The sequence below is a fragment of the Camelus dromedarius genome, chromosome 10 (assembly GCF_036321535.1).
Source record: "Camelus dromedarius isolate mCamDro1 chromosome 10, mCamDro1.pat, whole genome shotgun sequence".
In the NCBI taxonomy this organism is placed as follows: Eukaryota; Metazoa; Chordata; class Mammalia; order Artiodactyla; family Camelidae; genus Camelus; species Camelus dromedarius.
In genome coordinates this window covers 73,027,210-73,044,240 of record NC_087445.1, presented here as the reverse complement: position 1 = coordinate 73,044,240, position 17,031 = coordinate 73,027,210, and the positions used below count along the sequence as shown (strand labels likewise).

General features: G+C 56.8%; 1 protein-coding gene across 1 annotated transcript in view; it reads right to left on the bottom strand.

Annotated features, from left to right (window-relative positions):
* Positions 1-15,524, bottom strand: part of NTMT1 (N-terminal Xaa-Pro-Lys N-methyltransferase 1) — a 46,097-nt gene extending 30,573 nt beyond the window's left edge. The window contains exon 1 of the mRNA XM_064490607.1: positions 15,201-15,524. The gene's annotated coding sequence lies outside the window, so the exon portion shown is untranslated. The remainder of the gene's footprint in view (positions 1-15,200) is intronic.
* Positions 15,525-17,031: the final 1,507 nt, after the last annotated feature.

Sequence of the window (17,031 nt, the reverse complement as noted above, 5' to 3'; positions counted from 1 at the left end):
TTCTACCCATGTGATACCCCAGTTTAAGGAATCCTACTGTGCTCTAATCTTTGGGGTGCAGACATTATACTCACCAAGCATGGCGTTCTGGGAAGGCAGGAAAAAGGCTTGGGGCAGGCGTGGGGGCGGGGCCAATCACTAAGGGGAGGAGCCCTAGACTCCAGGTAGAATCACCTGACCCCAATAACCAATGAAATGTGGGAATTGAAGGAGAAGGTGGAGCCAGCTCACTTCCTGGTTTTTCCCTCTTGGGTCGCGGGTTCCTTTACTTTGCTCCTCTCTGGAGTTCCTGCAGAAGCAGCAGGTCAGGAGGAGGGCAGACAGTGAGTGTATCTGCCGGAAGTGGATCCAGCTGGGGGAGAAAACGTGTTAGTCAGGTCCCGCTTAGTTATGCTCTGGTAACAACCAACCTCCATATCGCGGCGGTCTCGCAACCACAAAACTCTGCCTCTTGCTCACGTTAGAGGTCAGCTGAGCGGCAGGAGGGCAGCAGCTCCGCTGGGTGTCACCTTCTCTCCAGGATCCCGGTGGAGACATTGCTGTTTTCATGGTAAGTGAAGGCCTATGTCTGGCTACTTCGCAGGTTTGGACTGTTCTTAACATGGAGTACCTGCGCCACCAGCTGCGCTGAATCCCCAAGAAACCCAGGAGGAGGGCTCCAAGATTATCTCCATCTTCCCCAGGGGCCCAGAGAGGGAGTAGGACTCCCCACAGGTGGCCCAGCAGGGACATGGCAGAGTAGGGACTCTCCGCTCCAAGCTCCCTGGAATGCCCTTGGGCCCAGGTCCTAGAACCCCCCTCCTGTTCGCCGCCGCCAGGAAAGAGGTCCAGAGCCTGGTGGGGCCCAGCTAATTGGCTCCTGGCACCATTCCCCCAGAGCTGGAGGCAGCAGTCGGGTCTAGGGGAATTCGTACAGGCCTTACGGGTCCCCACCCATTCGAACTTCAGCTCCTCCTTAGCCGGCTCTTACCCCTGGCAAGGGAGGAGGGGTGGGGCTCGGACCAGAGCCCAGAGAGCCTGAGACCTCAGGGGCATCCTGGCCCCTTCCCAGGAAGCCTGGACAGGGCTCCCTGTCTTCTAGGCAGCAGTGGTGGACCCGGGCCTAACCCGGGCGGTGTGTGGAGGGTGGGGGAGGAAGGATGTGGGAGAAGCACTACCAAGCCCCCTGGGGGTTCACAGTCAGGCTGGTGGGGGTGGGCCCAGTGTAATCACAAGATAAGCAGGAAGGTCAGAGTTAGAAAGAGAGGCTGGAAGGTGCTGTGCTCCTGGCTTTGAAAAAGGAGGATGGGGCCACAAACCAAGGAATGTGGGCAGCCTCAAGAAGCTGAATAAAGCAAGGAAACAGATTGTCCCCTAGACCCACAGAAGGAACACAGCCCTGCTGAGACTCTGACTTTGGGCTTCTGACTGCCAGACTCTTAGGAGAACAAATTTGTGCTGTTTAAACCACGAACTTTGTGGTTATTTGTCGCAGCAGCAACAAGAAACCAGTCCAGAGGGGTTGCACCAGCTTTTCTCCCAGGTCTTAGCCAGCCCTGCTGTTCCAGAAAGAAGGGCTCCCCTCAGGTGCTGTCTGCCGCTGCCTCTCTTCACCAGGGGGCCTCAGAGTGTGGTGGTCACAATCTCAGCCTGGAGACGGGGTCCTGGGCGCCGCTTCTGCTGAGCCTACATGTGAGTCTCCGGACAAGACTCTGCACCTCTCCGACCCTCAATTTCCTCTTCTGTAAAATGCGGAGAGTAGGTAGAACTTACCTGTAGGGCCAGACCGGATGCTGTGTTTGTGAAGAGCTCAGCACAGGGCCAGGCACATAGGTGTATCCCTGCGTGTGTCCTGGGTGGGTGCGTGGGTGGGGGCAGGTATGCGTGTGTGCCGGGACCTGTGTTCAGGTGTATATGCAGCCTGGATGAGCATTCTGAAACTCACCTTCGACCTGGCACTCCCCTGCTCACAGCCCCCTGTAACCTCAGGGAGAAATTCAAATCTTCACCGTAGCCGACAGGGCCCAGCACCTTCTAGCTCTTGCAGCATCTCAGCTTCCCCAGCTCCCCCACTCGCACCCTCAGATCCAGCCCTGCCTGCCTCCTCTCTATCCCTTAAGTGGGTCATGTTCCTGTGGGAGTCCAGGCCTTCACCCATGCTATTCCCTCTGTCTGGAACACTTTTCCCTTTTCCTCCTCACTGACTGGCTCCTACTCATTCTTTGGTAAGCTATCACCTCCTCCAGGAAGCCTTCCCTGACTGCTACCCCCACTGGGATGATTATCCTCCCCTTTGACCTAGTGGCACCTCCCTCTCATGTGCTCCCCCAGTCTCAGCACTAACCACAAGGTACAGTAATCCCTCATGACCATCCTTCTTCCCTCTGAGGTCCTGGTCTGAGGACAGGAACCTAGAATGCCTTGCTGTACCCTGTCACCAGCACCCAGCACGGCGTCTAGCCCAGAGCAGATGCTCAGAACTTTGTTGAATGAATGAATAAATGAATGAGTGCATATGTCTGGGTGCATGAGTGAGGAGGCTGCGATCTTGCAGGAGGGGTGTGCAGCACGTGTGTTCCTGTAGTTGGTGATCAGGGATGGTGGTGGAGCCAAGACTGTGCCCTGGAGTGGGGCTGGTGCAGGGGAAGGCCAGAGGGCTCCACTCCCCAAGCTAGTCCCCTCTACCTTGCATAGACAGTGGACTCAGACTTGTAGAGGTTGCCTTGCTGTTGGAGGGGGAGGGGAGAGTAGAGAGGGGAAGAAGGAAGGCGGATGCCTGCAGCCTTCAATGCCTGACACATTCTGCTCCTTCCTTCCTCCCTAACCTCCCCATGACCTCCATCCCCCAGGCCAGGCCCCTCCACTGAATGGGGGAAGGGGTAGAGTCCTCCCAGGGTCCCCAGGGGACACCAAGCCAAGCGTTACTTCTCCAGGCAACCCACCCCACCCCCGCACCATCCTCCCAGCTCTGGCCTGGGTCCTGGGGAGGAGGACAAGCTGGGGTAGTGGAGGGGGGGTTGGTCCGGCCCCTTAGCCCGGACAGCCTGCCCCGTCCCTCACTCATGCCTGGCTGAGGGAGGTTGTGCCACCTCTCTGACCCTTAATCCTGTCATCTGTAAAATGGCACCATGACACTTCCTTGTCGCCTTGTAGCAATTAATGAAATCATATTCACAGGTTTGACACAGTGTCTGCGATGGAAAATGCTCAGTAAGTATAATTTTGTCATCATCATCCCATTCCTACCCTCCCTCCATCCCTGTGGCCATCCTGCACTGAGAACCATGCAGGTTTGGCCCCAGCGTATCCCTGATGCAGTGGGCCAGGTCTGTCTTGCTCATTTTTCTGTCTCCAGCCCTTAGCACAGTGTCTGGCACCTAGTAGGTGCTCAAAAACTGTTTGTTAAATGAACGAACCAGCAGACTCACTCGGGGGTAAAGCACTTCCCCGGGCCTGTTTCCTCACGTGTAAAACGGTGTGTCCACAAACCAAGAATCTCCAAGGTCCCTCCCGGTTTGAAATCAGGGCTGGATAATATTGTCGCTGCTGTGCTGAGTCTTGGGTTTTGTTTTTTGTTTGTTTGTTTTGTGTTTTAATATTCACACCAGCTAACATATCCCCAGGTCCTCTCACCTGGACGCACCGCCAGCCTCGCCTTTTTGCCTGCTTCTGTGCGTTGACCCCACTCCACCACACCGGCGCGGGGGCTCAAAACACAGGTATCTGCCAGACAAGAGTCTGAAACGTGGCTCACGGGGCCCTACCCACCCCAGCCCTTGGGAGCCTTTCCAGCCTCGTCTGAATCCTCCACCAACTCCATTTCATGGGCCCTGTCCCTGCCGCTTCTCTCCGTGTCCCTCCCTGTACAGGTCCTTTGAATAACACATGCCATTCCCTCAAGCTGCCATGCTGTTCCCTTCCTCTTTAGCTGGGTTACTCCCCCTCATTCTTCAGATCTCCGCTCATGGGCCACCCCCTCCAGGAAGCCCTCCGTAACCTCTCCTTAGACTGGGTCAGATCATCCCATTATTGACCTCCTTTCCCTCACAGCGTTTGTTGTGATTAGAAAGTTCCAGCTGCCTGTAGGATCATTGCGTGTTCCCCCCACTAGATGATGTGCTGTGGGAGGTCAAGCCTGGCCTGGCTCCACCTTCCATGGCTACAACACGGCAAAGAGCCAGGCACATAAGAGGTGCCTGAAAGGTTGGCCTGTGTCAGCATCCCCTCCCTGCAGAGTGGGAGTCTTTGAGGGTCTCTGCAGAGCATCCTCATGCCTGAGGGTCAGGCAGCCACATGGGAGGGAGCATGGGCTGGGCGGAGGTTCATGCTTGTCCTTCAAGGAGTTTGGAGCGCCCACGGGGAGAGGATCAGGGCAGTGGCGGGGAGGGGAATGACCTCTGGGTGCACATGCCTGGTTCCGCCCTCTGCCCTGCATCACAGCCTGCTCTCACGGAAGGGCCTGCATTAGCCACAACACTTTGGGATTAATTCCATTTTTTGCATTTGGCCTCTGCTGGGGAGAGCTGGGTCTTGGGACTAGGGATGAATCCCAGCCCCACCACTGCACTCGCTGTGCATCCTTAGGCAGAGCCCTACCCCTCTCTGGGCCTTGGTTCCTCATATAGAAAATGGAGATGCTACTAGTCCCTGCTGCAGGGGATAGGAGTCAGTGAGATCCTCTGTGCACAGCGTCCTGCTAGGACAAGAGGGTGTCACCCAGGCAACTGGAACACAGGGAGCAACGGGGGCATGGTTTTCAGAGAGTGTCCCAAAGTCCCTCTGCACTGGTCTGCAGCAGGCATTAAGGAAGGTGGTAGAGAGAGCCCGAGAGCGGCTGTCAAAAGGGGGTGAGCACTGAGTGTGCGTGTGTGTGTGTGTGTGTGTGTGTGTGTGTGTGTGTGTTTAAAGCTGCCGGAGGAGAGACTTCAGAGGAGAGGAAGGAGGGAATCAGCTGGCAGAACTCAGCGCTGCAGCAACAGCTGAGCCAGAGGCCCAGAGGCAGGGAGCTAGAGGGAGCCTCCCAAGGCCAGTGCCGCCAAAGCTGGAGAAGGAGGGGTGGGCCCGGCTGGAGGGAGGGGCTTCCCAGACCTGGGAGAGGAGCCGGTGATGCCGGGCCAGGGGGTCTGAAGACTGACTGCACTCCTAGCATTCCTAGTGTGGAGCGCCTGCACTCTGCTGCCCAAAGACCCCGTTTGCATTTGGGCTCTGCTGCTCACTAGCTGTGTGACCCTGGGTGAGTCCTTGCGTCTCGAAGTCTCGACCTCTTTGGTTGTAGAATGGGGGTGATAACAGGACACCGTGTGTATCTCTGAGCCGCCATGACAACGCGCCACAGACCCAGTGGCTTAAACAACAGAAATATATTTTCTCACAGTTCTGGAGACTGGAAACCCAAGAGCAAGGCATTGGCAGCGTTGGTTCCTCTGAGGCCTCTCTCTCCTTGGTTTGTAATTGTAGATAGCTGTGTCTTCATGTGGTCCTTCCTGTGTGTGTGTCTGGGTCCTAATTTCCTCTTGTTAGAGGGACACCAGTCCTTAGATTAGGGCCCACCCTGGTGACCTCATTTGAACTTAATTACCTCTTTAAAGACCCTGTGTCCAAACACAGTAACCTCTAAGGTACTGGGGGTTTGGACTTCAACCTGTAAACTTCGGGGCGGGGGTAGGGACATAGTTCAGCCCGTAACACCTGTTTGGTCTGGGTTCCTCCAGAGCAGGCTAAAATAAAGGCTGAAGTACATGTCTGGGAGTATAGTCGCAGGGACAAGAGCAAGGGATGGGGAGAGGGGAGAGCGAAACAGGATAGGACAGACAGCCAGCACCAACTCGCATCCCTGAGTTCACCATTACGGTGTCCGGGTGCCCAAAAGTCATTCCTGGTGGGGGAGGGGTACCCCATATGGGGAATCAGAGATGTCCCAGGGCTGGTCCCTGGCATGAGGGCTCCACAGTGCTCAGAGGGCAGTCACAGCTTTGAGTTCAGTGGGACCCATTCTGTGCCCTCCCCACACCAGTCCCAGGTAACCAGGACCTCTTATGTGACAATGTCTTAAGTTGCAGGGAGGAGAAATGTAAATCTTCAAGCAAGGCACTGGAAGTGATGGAGGGGCCGCAATCCTATTTCCACAGCTTGTTCCTGGACTGTGTGTCCTTGTTAGGGGTACCATTGACTGGCTGTGGGTTCTGGGCACCAGGTGTCACACGAGCCAGACGCCCCAGCATTCCATCAGGCCTGTTGCTCTAGGGTCAGACCAGTGGCTACTGTGCTGCATCCACTGTGCTCTTTCCTTGCCATAAAGTGTGGCTCTTGGTCCCAGGCCCAGGTGGACTGGGATCTCACGTCTCCAAGCCAAAAATTCTGTAAGGCCTTGGGTGTGGTCATGCTGTGGTGTCCTGTCAGGTGGCTCAGCATCGTCACTGTGGCCGAGAAACGTGGCAGGGCCTGGAAGACTGAAGGGTGCAGAAGAGGGGATGCTCACCTCCTCAAAGGCCTTAGTGGATGGGTCCAGCACAGGGTCTGGCCTGCGGGGCTCCTACTGAACCTCTGAGATGCCCATCTTCCAGATAGGGACCCTGAGGCTCAGCCTGCACCAGGGCACAGGGCTCGTGGGCAACAGCCGGGGTGGGACCCAGGCCTTACAAACCCTGTGCTCTCAGCTGCAAGGGAGGCTGCCCTGCCTTCCCCTCACAGCTGACTGGCGGAGCACAAGGCTCTAGAAAGGGAGGCTTGGCCCCTGCCTGGGCTGGCTCAGGGGCTAGTGTGGAAGCTGAGGTCACCCTGATGACCTCCCCGGGCATCAGCCGCCACTGGGTGTGGGCAAAGGGGCAGCCAAAGCCACCAACTGAGGGAAAGGTGAGGACTTAGTCCTCACCCCATGGCCTGGTTTCTCCGCAGGATCCTCAAATCTGCAACTCTGAGGCTTGGAACAGGCACAACTTCCCGGCTGTGGGACCCTGGGTGAGTCCTGGTCTCTGTTCCCTCATCTTGCCTCACGGGGACTGCAGGACTGGATGGACGACATACTGGGAGCCAGGCCCTCAACATGGTTTTTGTTCGTCCAGCCAAGGCACAGAGGGGCCACCAGGTGGGTCTGAGTTCTACCTTGACTCCCAATCCAGTGCTCCTTCGACCACTCCTCAAGAGAAAGTGTGGGGGTTGTGGGGAGAGGGAGAGGATGGAAGAGGCAGGGACCTCATGCCCAGCCCCCTCCATAGTGCCTTGCACACAGTAGGTGCTTACTAAATACATGCTGAATGTCTGGGTGGGTGGATGGATGGACAAACTGACAAACGGGTGGGTGTGGCCTAGCTCTGTGTGTTCCAGATCCCAGCCACCCAGCGCAGCCCTTCCTGCCTCTGCTAACCTCATTTGGTTGCTAGCACTTTCATTTCTGCCAAGTCACTGCTCTCTACCCCGTGACTGGGCTGGCTGTGCCAGGAATTTGGAGGGAAGAAGACTGACAGACCCTGAGAACTTCACCACTAGCTCCATTTTCAAGATGAGGAAATTGGGGCAGGGGGAGAGTCCTGAGGTTTGTTCAGGCCCAGAACGCCTCACCCCCCAGCAGCCTTGGGCCCCCACCCTCATGGGGAAGCCTTAGGACCCCTCTGTCAGATCTGGGCATCTGGCTGGGGGCAGGGCAGGGGGAGTCTGGTCAGCAGATGGGGTTCCCTGAGTCATTCCCAGGCCTCCCAGAGATGTCCTAACAACCCACGTCATTCCAAGGAAGCTCCAGCTGACCTCTGAGAGGCACAGCTGGGCTCCCCTCCCCACTCTGACCCAGCCTATGGGCTCCCCCCACTGCTCCCTCCCCTCAGTCCCTCCCTCTCTGGCCTTTCTCTCTCACCTCAGGACTCAGGAGCCCACCTCTGACCCCTACATGCATTGTGGTCTTGGGCAGGCCCCTGCCTGTCTCTGAGCCTCAGCGGCTCAGCTGGGACAGCCGACTGCCTGCGTCCCTTCTGACCTTGACCCTGCAGGCCTCCCGGCCATCAGAGCTCTGTCCTCCCTTCTCCCTCTGTCTACACTCCCCCTTTCTCTCTGGACTCCCTCCAGGCCCCACTGTGGACTCGACCCATCTCGCCTTCTCCATTCTCTGTTCTCCCTCCTCCTGCCTACCCTCCTCAGAGAACGCCAAGTCTGCAGCTTTCCCTGACCTTGAAGAGACAGCAGGGTGGGAGCCAGCAGCTCCAGCTTGGCAAAGGGGCCTCTGGCAAAGAAGCCCTGTTCAGTTGGTCCTGGGGGCTGCACCGTCCTTGCAACGCCCCCCACACACACCCTATCTCACGTGCCCTAGTTTACTTTCCTCTATTGCTTTTCTCATCTTCTCACTTCATTGATGTATTATTGTCCATCCCCTCGGTAGAAGGTCAGTTCCATAAGGGCAGGGATTTTTGTCTACTGTCATCATTGCTCTGTTCCCAACGCCCAGAACAGTGCCTAGCGCACAGTAGGTGCTCAGTGAGTAACTGATGAAGAGTTCCTCCACTCTCCGATGACAACCACCATTTATAGAGCGAGTACTTGTGTAACGCCCTTCCAACACCCCCGCCCCCCGCGCGCCTCCGATCAACAGCCCTGCGTGCCCAGGACTATGCCGGGCCCCTTTGGGAAGATGGGGAAACTGAGAATCAAGGAGGAAGAGCTCAAAGGGAAGAAGGAGTCCGAGGTCACACAGTGGTAGCTGGTAGAGACCGGATTCGAACCTACGCATCCAGACCACAGCGCCTGCGCTCTCAGGCGGGGGACGCTTGCATCCCGCAACGGGAAAGCCTCGAGGGCCGGCTCAATCCAAACGCCAGGCCTCCGGCCACGCCCCTACCTGGGAACCGAGAAACTGAGGCACTCTGGCTTCCTCGGATTCCCTGGAAGTCTCCTTCCCAAACCTGTCAGTCCGGGAACCAGCCCGCGCCCCCCATCCCTCTCCTCGGCGCGAGGCGGAGCTTCGCCGGCGCCCACCGGGAGCCGGGGAGGGAGAGAAAAATGAGTTTTCCTGCCGCCCGGTGGCGGTGTCAATTGATCGGGCGCGGGCGGGGGCCGCGCGCCGGGCTGGGGGCCTCGCTCGCAGCTGCCGGCGCACAATTATCGGGAAAAAACTGGGGCGGCTGCTACGGTGAAATTAGTTATCGATCCCTCGGCGGGGCCGTGGGGCCGCGCTCAGCGCTGACGGCTGCAGACCCGGGCCGGGCCCGCCGGGCGGGGTGTGGGGAGGAAGGCGCAGCGGTGGGGGCGGGCCCTCCTCTCCCCCCTCCCCTCTGCCGCCCTCCCCATCCCGGCTGTCCTCCACCCCCCTCCTCCTCCTCCCCGCGCCCTCCCTGCAGCTCTGCTCTCTCCTCTCCTCTTTATCCCGCCGCGGTATCGACCCACGGCCGGCCCCGTGCGGACAGGCGCCCCCGTCCAGCCCCAGCGCGGCCCCCGCCCTCAGCTCTGGCCGCCCCGCTGGTGGGCCTGGCGCCCGGGGCTCCGCGTGGCGCGGGGGTGCGGAGAACGCCCCCAGTGTGGACCCTGCCCCCGGGCCAGCGCCGGCGAGGAGGAAAGACAAACCCCTGCTCGCTGTAGACCGGGGTTCGGAGCCCTCCTGCCTGCGAAAGTGCGTGGCCTGAGCCTCAGTTTCCTCACCTAAACCGGGGTAGTTCTTACGTCTTGCTTGTTGAGAGGATAAAATTAGAGGCTCCATGAGGAGGGCCTGGGCTTGTCGCCGAGCAGGAAGCTGGGCGTTTATTTCACGATTATACCGCCAGTTCTTCCCAGCGACTCTAGGAGAGGTGTCAGAGCCCCAATTTATGGATGAGTAAACTAAGCTCAGAGAGGGGAGGTGCCTTGTCCACCTCCTACAGCCAGCGAGTGGCCCCATGACCCTAGAACCCAGCTAGCAAAGGGGAGACAGGAGGGGGTCTTCTCATGGGTACTGGCATACTGCAGGCTTGGTGGGGGAGGTCAGGGCCCCCAGGCCCACTGGCTCAGGGCAGCTCGACTCTGCAGCCTCCAGAGAGGAGGGAAGGGGGAGGAGGGGCGGGCCTCTCCTTTCTCATTACTAGGCTGTTGGTGGTGGATGGGTGGGTGGACTCTAGGCTGGAGAGCAGGGGACCTCAACTCTAATTCTGTCCCTCTTCTCACCAGTGTGTGACCTTGGGCAAGCCCCTGCCCCTGTCCCCAGCCTAATACAAAAAGGGGTTTGGACCTTATGTCCCCCAAGGCTCCTTCAGGCTCAACCACCTTCTCTCTGCTGCCCTCTCCCCTGCCTGCCTGCCAGCCACAGCCTCATCATTCCTCTAGCACAGCTCCGTCCAGCATCTGCTATGTGCCAGGGCATACTGAGAGCAAGATGGCCCCTTGGGGGTTCCCTCTTGGGGCAAGGTGGGTATTGAGCAGATTAGGAATAGTTGTGGTGAGTTCAGGGGACTGTGACAGATTATGGCTGGAGGTGGGGGATTGGCCACCAGGGAGGACATCCTAAGAGCAGACATGACATTTGAGCTGCAACTGAAGGTGGAGTAGGAGGATTCAAGGGCAGGGGGAACAGCATGGGTTAAAGTTGAAGTTCAAATGGAATTTGGAACATTCGAGAAACTGGGAAAGGCTAGTGTGCTGGAGGGCAAGAGACGAGGGGGAGGTCAGCAGGGTCCGGTCAGGGAGGGGTTGGGAGTCTGAGGATTAGTCCCAGTGAAGGGGAGCATGGAAGGGCTTTGAGTAGGGGGATGACAGGGTCAAGTTCATCCCTGAAGCTGGAAGCCTAGTGTGCAGAAATCCTACAGAGGAGTCTTGGCTCTGTTCTTGGTCTCTCTGAGCCTTAGTTTCCTCCCCTGTGAAAAGGAGATAATGATCTCCATCACTGTAGGGGCTGTGGGCTTTGGAGGGGATCAGCCCTGGGTTCGTATTACCTTGGGCGAGGTCAACAAGTGACTCAGTCAAAGGGGCAGGGTGGTATAGAAACTTGAGGGCTCCCCATCCCAAGATTTCCTGGTTCCCCAAGGGGGCTCCAAAGGTGGTGCTGAAGGTCCCCCATGGGAAAGTGGCCCCTCTGCTGGCCACAGGAGCCCTGGTCTGAGGAAGAGGAGAGTGGGAGGAAGATAAAATCAAGGAGTAATTCCTGAATTCCCCCTTCCCCAGCCACAAGCCTGTCCCAGCCTCACTCACCCACATGGGACTCCTGGCCATTCCCCAGACTGTCTGGGCCCAGGACCTGAGCTGGGCATCAGGGATGCAGTGATGAACCAGAGGGGCTGTGATCCCTGCCCTCGTGGCGCCTTCAGTGTAGCGTGAATGTGCACCTGCAGGAATGAGCGCCTTTTGCTGGGGTCTTCTAAGCACGGAGTATTTATGAGGACACATGCCTATCTGCAGGTACCTCTTTGCATGCATGGAAGTATTTGTGCACTGTGTCCACGGGCATGACTGTGCACGTGTGCATGCACTGCTGAGTCTGCATGCACGTGTTTAAGTGTGAGTAGCTCGGTACGTGTGTGAATAACTGTGTATGTGAATGTGGGTGTACATCTGCGTAAACGTGCATCTTTGTGCATGTTTGCATGTGCCTGTGTACCTCCGTTTGCACTTAGTTTTCAATGCACATAGATGTGTGTGGGTGAACATCTCTGAATTCTTTTAAGCGCCTAGAATGGGCGTCTCTGGATGCACGGAGCTGCAGGGATGACATGGCCATGTTTGCCTGGGCAACTGCTGTGTATTTGCATTCTGGGTGCATAATGTGTGCATGCCAGCATGCGTGGATATGTAGTGCATATACTCACCTTCGTGGTTTCATGCTTTCTGTGTGTTTGCATGCGCACACGTGTAATCCCTCTACACACGTGCACGTCGGTGTAGGCAGCTACTCCCAAGCGCGTGCACATTTCCGCGCGTGCTTATGTTTGTGCCTGTGTTTGCCTCCATTGACTTTCTGAACAACACATGGCGCCCTGGGTGTGTGTAACCCCCACATTCATTAGGGAGCACAGCACGCTCCCGTGGGGAGGAGGGTGCTTCCCGATTGTTCAGCCGAGAGCTGGAGGACAAAGAGACAGGGGTGCGGCTTGGCTGCTGCTTACCTGGTGGAAGATGCTCAAGAGGGAGGTAGGAGCTGGCCAGCTGCCCCCTGCACCCAGCTGGGGTCCAGGGAGATGGCCTCCTCCCCACACCCCCCGGGCCTCTGAGGCTGGCAGGGGCAGGAGACAGCAGGTGGCCTTGCCTAGCACGCTGAGGCCTCCCCTGGGCCCTCTGCCAAGAGAGGCTCTCCCGAGCCTCTGAGCTCAGAGAGGCAGGCTGCCGCCTGCCACGTCCCCGCTTGGGCCTCTCACACCTGCGCCCTGGCCTGTCTGCTCCGAACATCGGGCTCCAGGGACAGGCTGTGGGGCCTGGCTCCTCTCGACTTTTTCTCCATCCCACAGCCCTGGTTCAGGTGGGGGCTGGGTCATGGCTCTCCTCTTAGGCAGCCAGAACCTTCTGTGAAGGCAAGATTGCACAAGCACATCTTTCCTCAAGCTGCCAGCCTTGGTGGTAGTGATGGAGCCTGGTGTGCGGAAAACCAGCTCTCTCTCTCTCTCTCTCTCCCCCTAGGAATCTCCCTGGTTCCTAACCTAAGTCTGTGATGCCCTTCCATCCACCACAGCTTGCTGCCCCCCCAACCCCCACCAATTCCCTCCCCACTTTGTGCTTCCTGCACCCTGGTCCCTGGGGTCACCTCCTCACCCTGGCACAATGCTTCATGCTCAGAAGACTCTGAGGTCTCCCAGAGTCCTCCTCTCCTCACTCAGAGTGTCCCTCCTGCACCAGCAGGATCCCCTGGCCAACATACTGGCCTCTCCCTTTCTCTATCCTGTTGTTCCCCGCGACCTTGGCTCGGCCCCTGCACCGTGGTCCAGCCTGCTCTGGTCTTTGCTTGCATGACGGCGCTGTCTGAAATTCAGACATCCCTGCCTCCACCACACCTCCCACTCACCTAGCCCTCACTCTTCTGAGAATATTTTAAGCTTGCCACCCTCTTCCAGGCCCCGTCTACCATTTTCTGTACAATATCCTGAGGCAGTCTCCGCCTAGGGCCAAGCCAGCCTCACCAGACTTCACCTCTGAGCGACAGCATTGCCACTTTAGACTCTTCTCTTACCAGGGCCACTCCACCTGGATACCGCGCTCCTTGGGCTTCCCTGCTCTCTCTCTGCATGTCCCTCCTCAGGCTCTCATGCGGCTCTTCTGGCTCTGCCCCTTGATTAACTGATAGTATGTCCTGAAATCTGCCCCTGGCCCTCAGCTCTCTCCGGCAGTGATCTCTCCACGATCTCCTGGGCTTCTAGCTCCAGCCCGTTGCCTTCTGAACGCCAGACCCATCACGTTTGCTGCCCTTGGCACCTCCATCTGTATCCCTAGAGCCCACACAGATCCTTCCCGCCCCAATCCCACCCTACCTGCCCTTCCTCCAGGCCTCCCCATCAGAGAATGGTACCCTAGCCGTGTCTCCTGGGCCAGAATCTAGGACATCATCCTTGCCCACTCCTTCTCCCTCACTCTCCACATCCAGTCGGTCACCAAGCATGGAGTTCATTAAGCTTCTTGGATAGTTTTCATTAAGTTTGGAAATTTTTCTCCTATATTTCTTCCAATATTTTTTCTGTTTCCCTTTCTCTATTCCTCTGGGACCCCAATTATCCTTATATTAGGCAGCCTGGAATTATCCCACAGCTGACTACTGTTCTTTGCACTTTTTAAACAAATTCTTCTTTCCCTATGTTTGGTTTTGGCTAGTTTTTATTGCCTCGCCTTCATGTTCATTATCTTTTCTTCTGCCTTGTCTGACCTGCCACAAATCCCATTCAGTGTGTTTTTTCATCTCAGACTTTGTAGTTTTCAACCCTTAAAAGTTAACTTGAATCTTTTTTTTTATCTTCATGTCTCTAACATTTTGAAAATATGAAATACAGTTATAGAAACTGTTTTAGAAACTTTCTCTGCTAATTCTAACCTGTGTTAGTCCTGGGTCAGGTTTTATTGATTGACTATTCTTTCCTTTATGGGTCATGCTTTCTTGCTTCTTTGTATGCCTGGTAATTCTTGGTGGATGCCAGACATTGGGATTTTTGGATATTTTTATATTCTTATAAATCTTCTTGAATCTTATTCTGAGAAACAGTTAAATTACTTGGGAGCCAATTGATCCTTTTGGGTCTTGCTTTATGATTTATTAGGCAGGTTTTTAGCAATGCTCAGTCTAAGGCTAATTATTTCCTAGTTCTACCCAATTCTGAGACGAGAACTTCCTCAGTGCTCTAGCCACCCACTGCCCTGTGAATTATGACTTTTCCATTCTGGCTGGTGGGAACCAGTATAAGCATGAGACAGTTCCCTCTAATCCTTTCAGATTTTTTTTTTTTTTTCTAAACCACCGTTTCATGTGTTTTTGGTTTTTTCTCTGAATTTTTGGTTGTTTCAAGTGGGATGGCAAATCTGGCCTGTTACTCCATCTTGGCCAAAAGCAGAAGTCAGTTACCAAGTCTTGATGATCCTACTTCCTAGTAACTCTTGATTCTGTCTGCTTCTCTCCTAGCCCCTGCCACCGATCCAGACCCCACTGCGTCTTGCCCAGGGTGACACCCAGAGGCTCCCGGGCTGTCTCTGCTGCATTCAGTCATTTTCTGCAACAGCAGCCGGAGCTGTCTTTCCAGATGGCAGTCTGACCGTGCCGCTCCCTGGTGCCAGCCCTTCTGCTCTTCGTTGTCTCGGAGTTAATCCCAGGCTCCTACCTGTGGCTCATCAGGTTACGATACAGCCAAGCTGACTGGACTGTGTGCAGGTCTCCCGAGGGCTCATTGTTGCTCTGCGGGGTTTGCTCGTGCTGTTACTCCTGCTGGCAGCTCCTGCCTCCCTCTCCTCGTCTGCTCCTCTAGGTGACACCTGCTCCAGGAGGCCTCCTCACCCTTTTCTCTCGTGGACCTGCCCCTTAGCACAAATTGCTCTGGATGGCTCTGTCCCCTAGGTTGGGCCTCCCTGAGAGCAAGTCCCTGGCACCTCATGCTAAGCCCTGCCTAACTTATCCAGTGAATGAATGAATGACAAGAAGAGAAGAGAATCACTGACAACAGGGAGGACTGCCCTAAAGGCGAGGGAGGCCAGGACTATGGCTCAAAAGATCTGTGTCCTCCTCCCAGCCCTCCCCAACTTGCTGCGTGATTTCGGGTCCTCACTGCATGATGACTTGGTCCCCGAGGACTCCTCTGTATCACAACACTCACCTGTTTCCACAGCATCAGAGAACGAGCTGCAGTCAGGTTGAACCCATCCTCCTTGTTTGAATGATGGCGAAATCAAGGCCCAGTTGTGGGGAGAGCTGGACCCCAGGTCACTCAGTGCGTCCATGGCAGAGCCCAGCCTGAGGCCTGCATGCCGGCTCAGTTCTGCAATTCTGGGCTTTGGTAAGGAGTGTGGAGAAGAAGCAGTCCCCGCTCTCCCTGTGTCCTGGGGGAGTGGCCTTGTGGGTACTCTGGGGCCCTCCAGGGCAGAGGCACTCCGGGGCTGGCGCCAGGGCACCTCTGTGCCTGGCACTACCCTGGATTCAGAACTCACCAATAGAAAAGAGGAGGAAAAGGGTCACTTGGAAGTGGTCACACATCCAACTGGAGGAAGACTTGGGGGGAGGCTCAAGGTCAGCCTGAGGTCAGCCCCTGTCCAGCTTAATTATTCATTAACCAGGCAAGTCCAGGCACTGAGTTAATGACCAGCACAAGGCTGGGGAGGGGAGCAAATTCTTCCCCCGAGTGTGGGCATGACCTGCAAGGGCAGGGAAGCCTACAAATGAACAATTGGTGGAGAAGCTCTTCCCTCATTCATTTGTTTGTCCATTCATTCACTCGCTCACTAATTCACTTCTCTCTGTGTGTCCGTAAGTGAGCAGAAGCCTGGAGATCCAGCTGGTGGGGGGGACAGAGCCGTGGAGACAAGGACAGTGCAGAGTGGTCAGTGCTGTGTTAGGGGCAGCCCGCGGGCCTGGGGGAGTGCAGAGGAGACCCCCAGGCCAGCTCGGTGGAGTTGGTAACGATGCCTGGAGAGAGTGAGGCCCCAGAGGAGACCTATAGGTCCACCGTGGCTGGACCACCCTGGCTCAGGTTCTGTGACATCCCTGTCGGCAGGGATGGTACCATCAAGCCCGCTTCTGTCCTTGCCTTCCCTTCACCAGGAGACTAAGTTGGGGATTTCCTCTGATGGTCCAGCCAGCTCCTGCCCCCATCCCCAGCACCTGGCCCCCAGGCAGTGCTCCTGGACAGATAGATGAGGAAGGGGCCTAGGGACGCGTCAAGTGCAGGCTGAGGAGGGAGGCAGGGAGTCCTCCTTGGGGTCCAGTGGGTACACAGCTGAGGTGGAGGTCCTGTCTGAGGGACGGCTCCAGGGATGGAGAGGCTTCAGGGGCCATTTGGCACCAGGGGGTGATGTGATGGCCTGGGCTTGGGTTGCGGATGGGAACTGACCTGGGCGTTGAAGGTGGGGCCCAGGCTGGAGAGGGCAGGAAAGGCAGGGGGAGGAAGGAAGGCCGCAGGTAGGTCAGGGGTCTCCTGGGAGAGTAGCCACTGGGGCTTTACAGGGGACACTGAGGGGGTTTGAGCGTTGGGACTGTCCTGGGAGCCGGGGCGTGGAGAAGGAGGAGCCAGGTGCCTCTGCATGTGCTTGTGTGCACACCCGTGTGTCGTTGTATTGCTGGCTCCCCATGCTCTTATCTACCAGATAGATGGCTCCCTTCCGAAGGCCCCTGTCCTTTTCGGGTAAGGTGTCCGTACTGGGGCCCTGCCTTAAGTCGGAATGAGGAGAGGGGCTGCAGCCTCACCATCACCCCTCCCTTATTTATTAGCTGAGATTGAGAAACCTGGGGCAGCACGCGGATCTGGGCCCAGGGGCTGCAGCCTCATCCGTTCTTCACTGCACTTCAGGGAGCTGCTGGAAGGCCCGGAATAAAGGTGGCACCTCTTACTGAAACTAAACAAAACCCTACTGGGGACAGTTCACTGCCCCTGTCTCAGCCTGTCCAGAATCCTGGTGCTGGACCCATGTAAGCCGGTCACGGGGGAGCGGGAT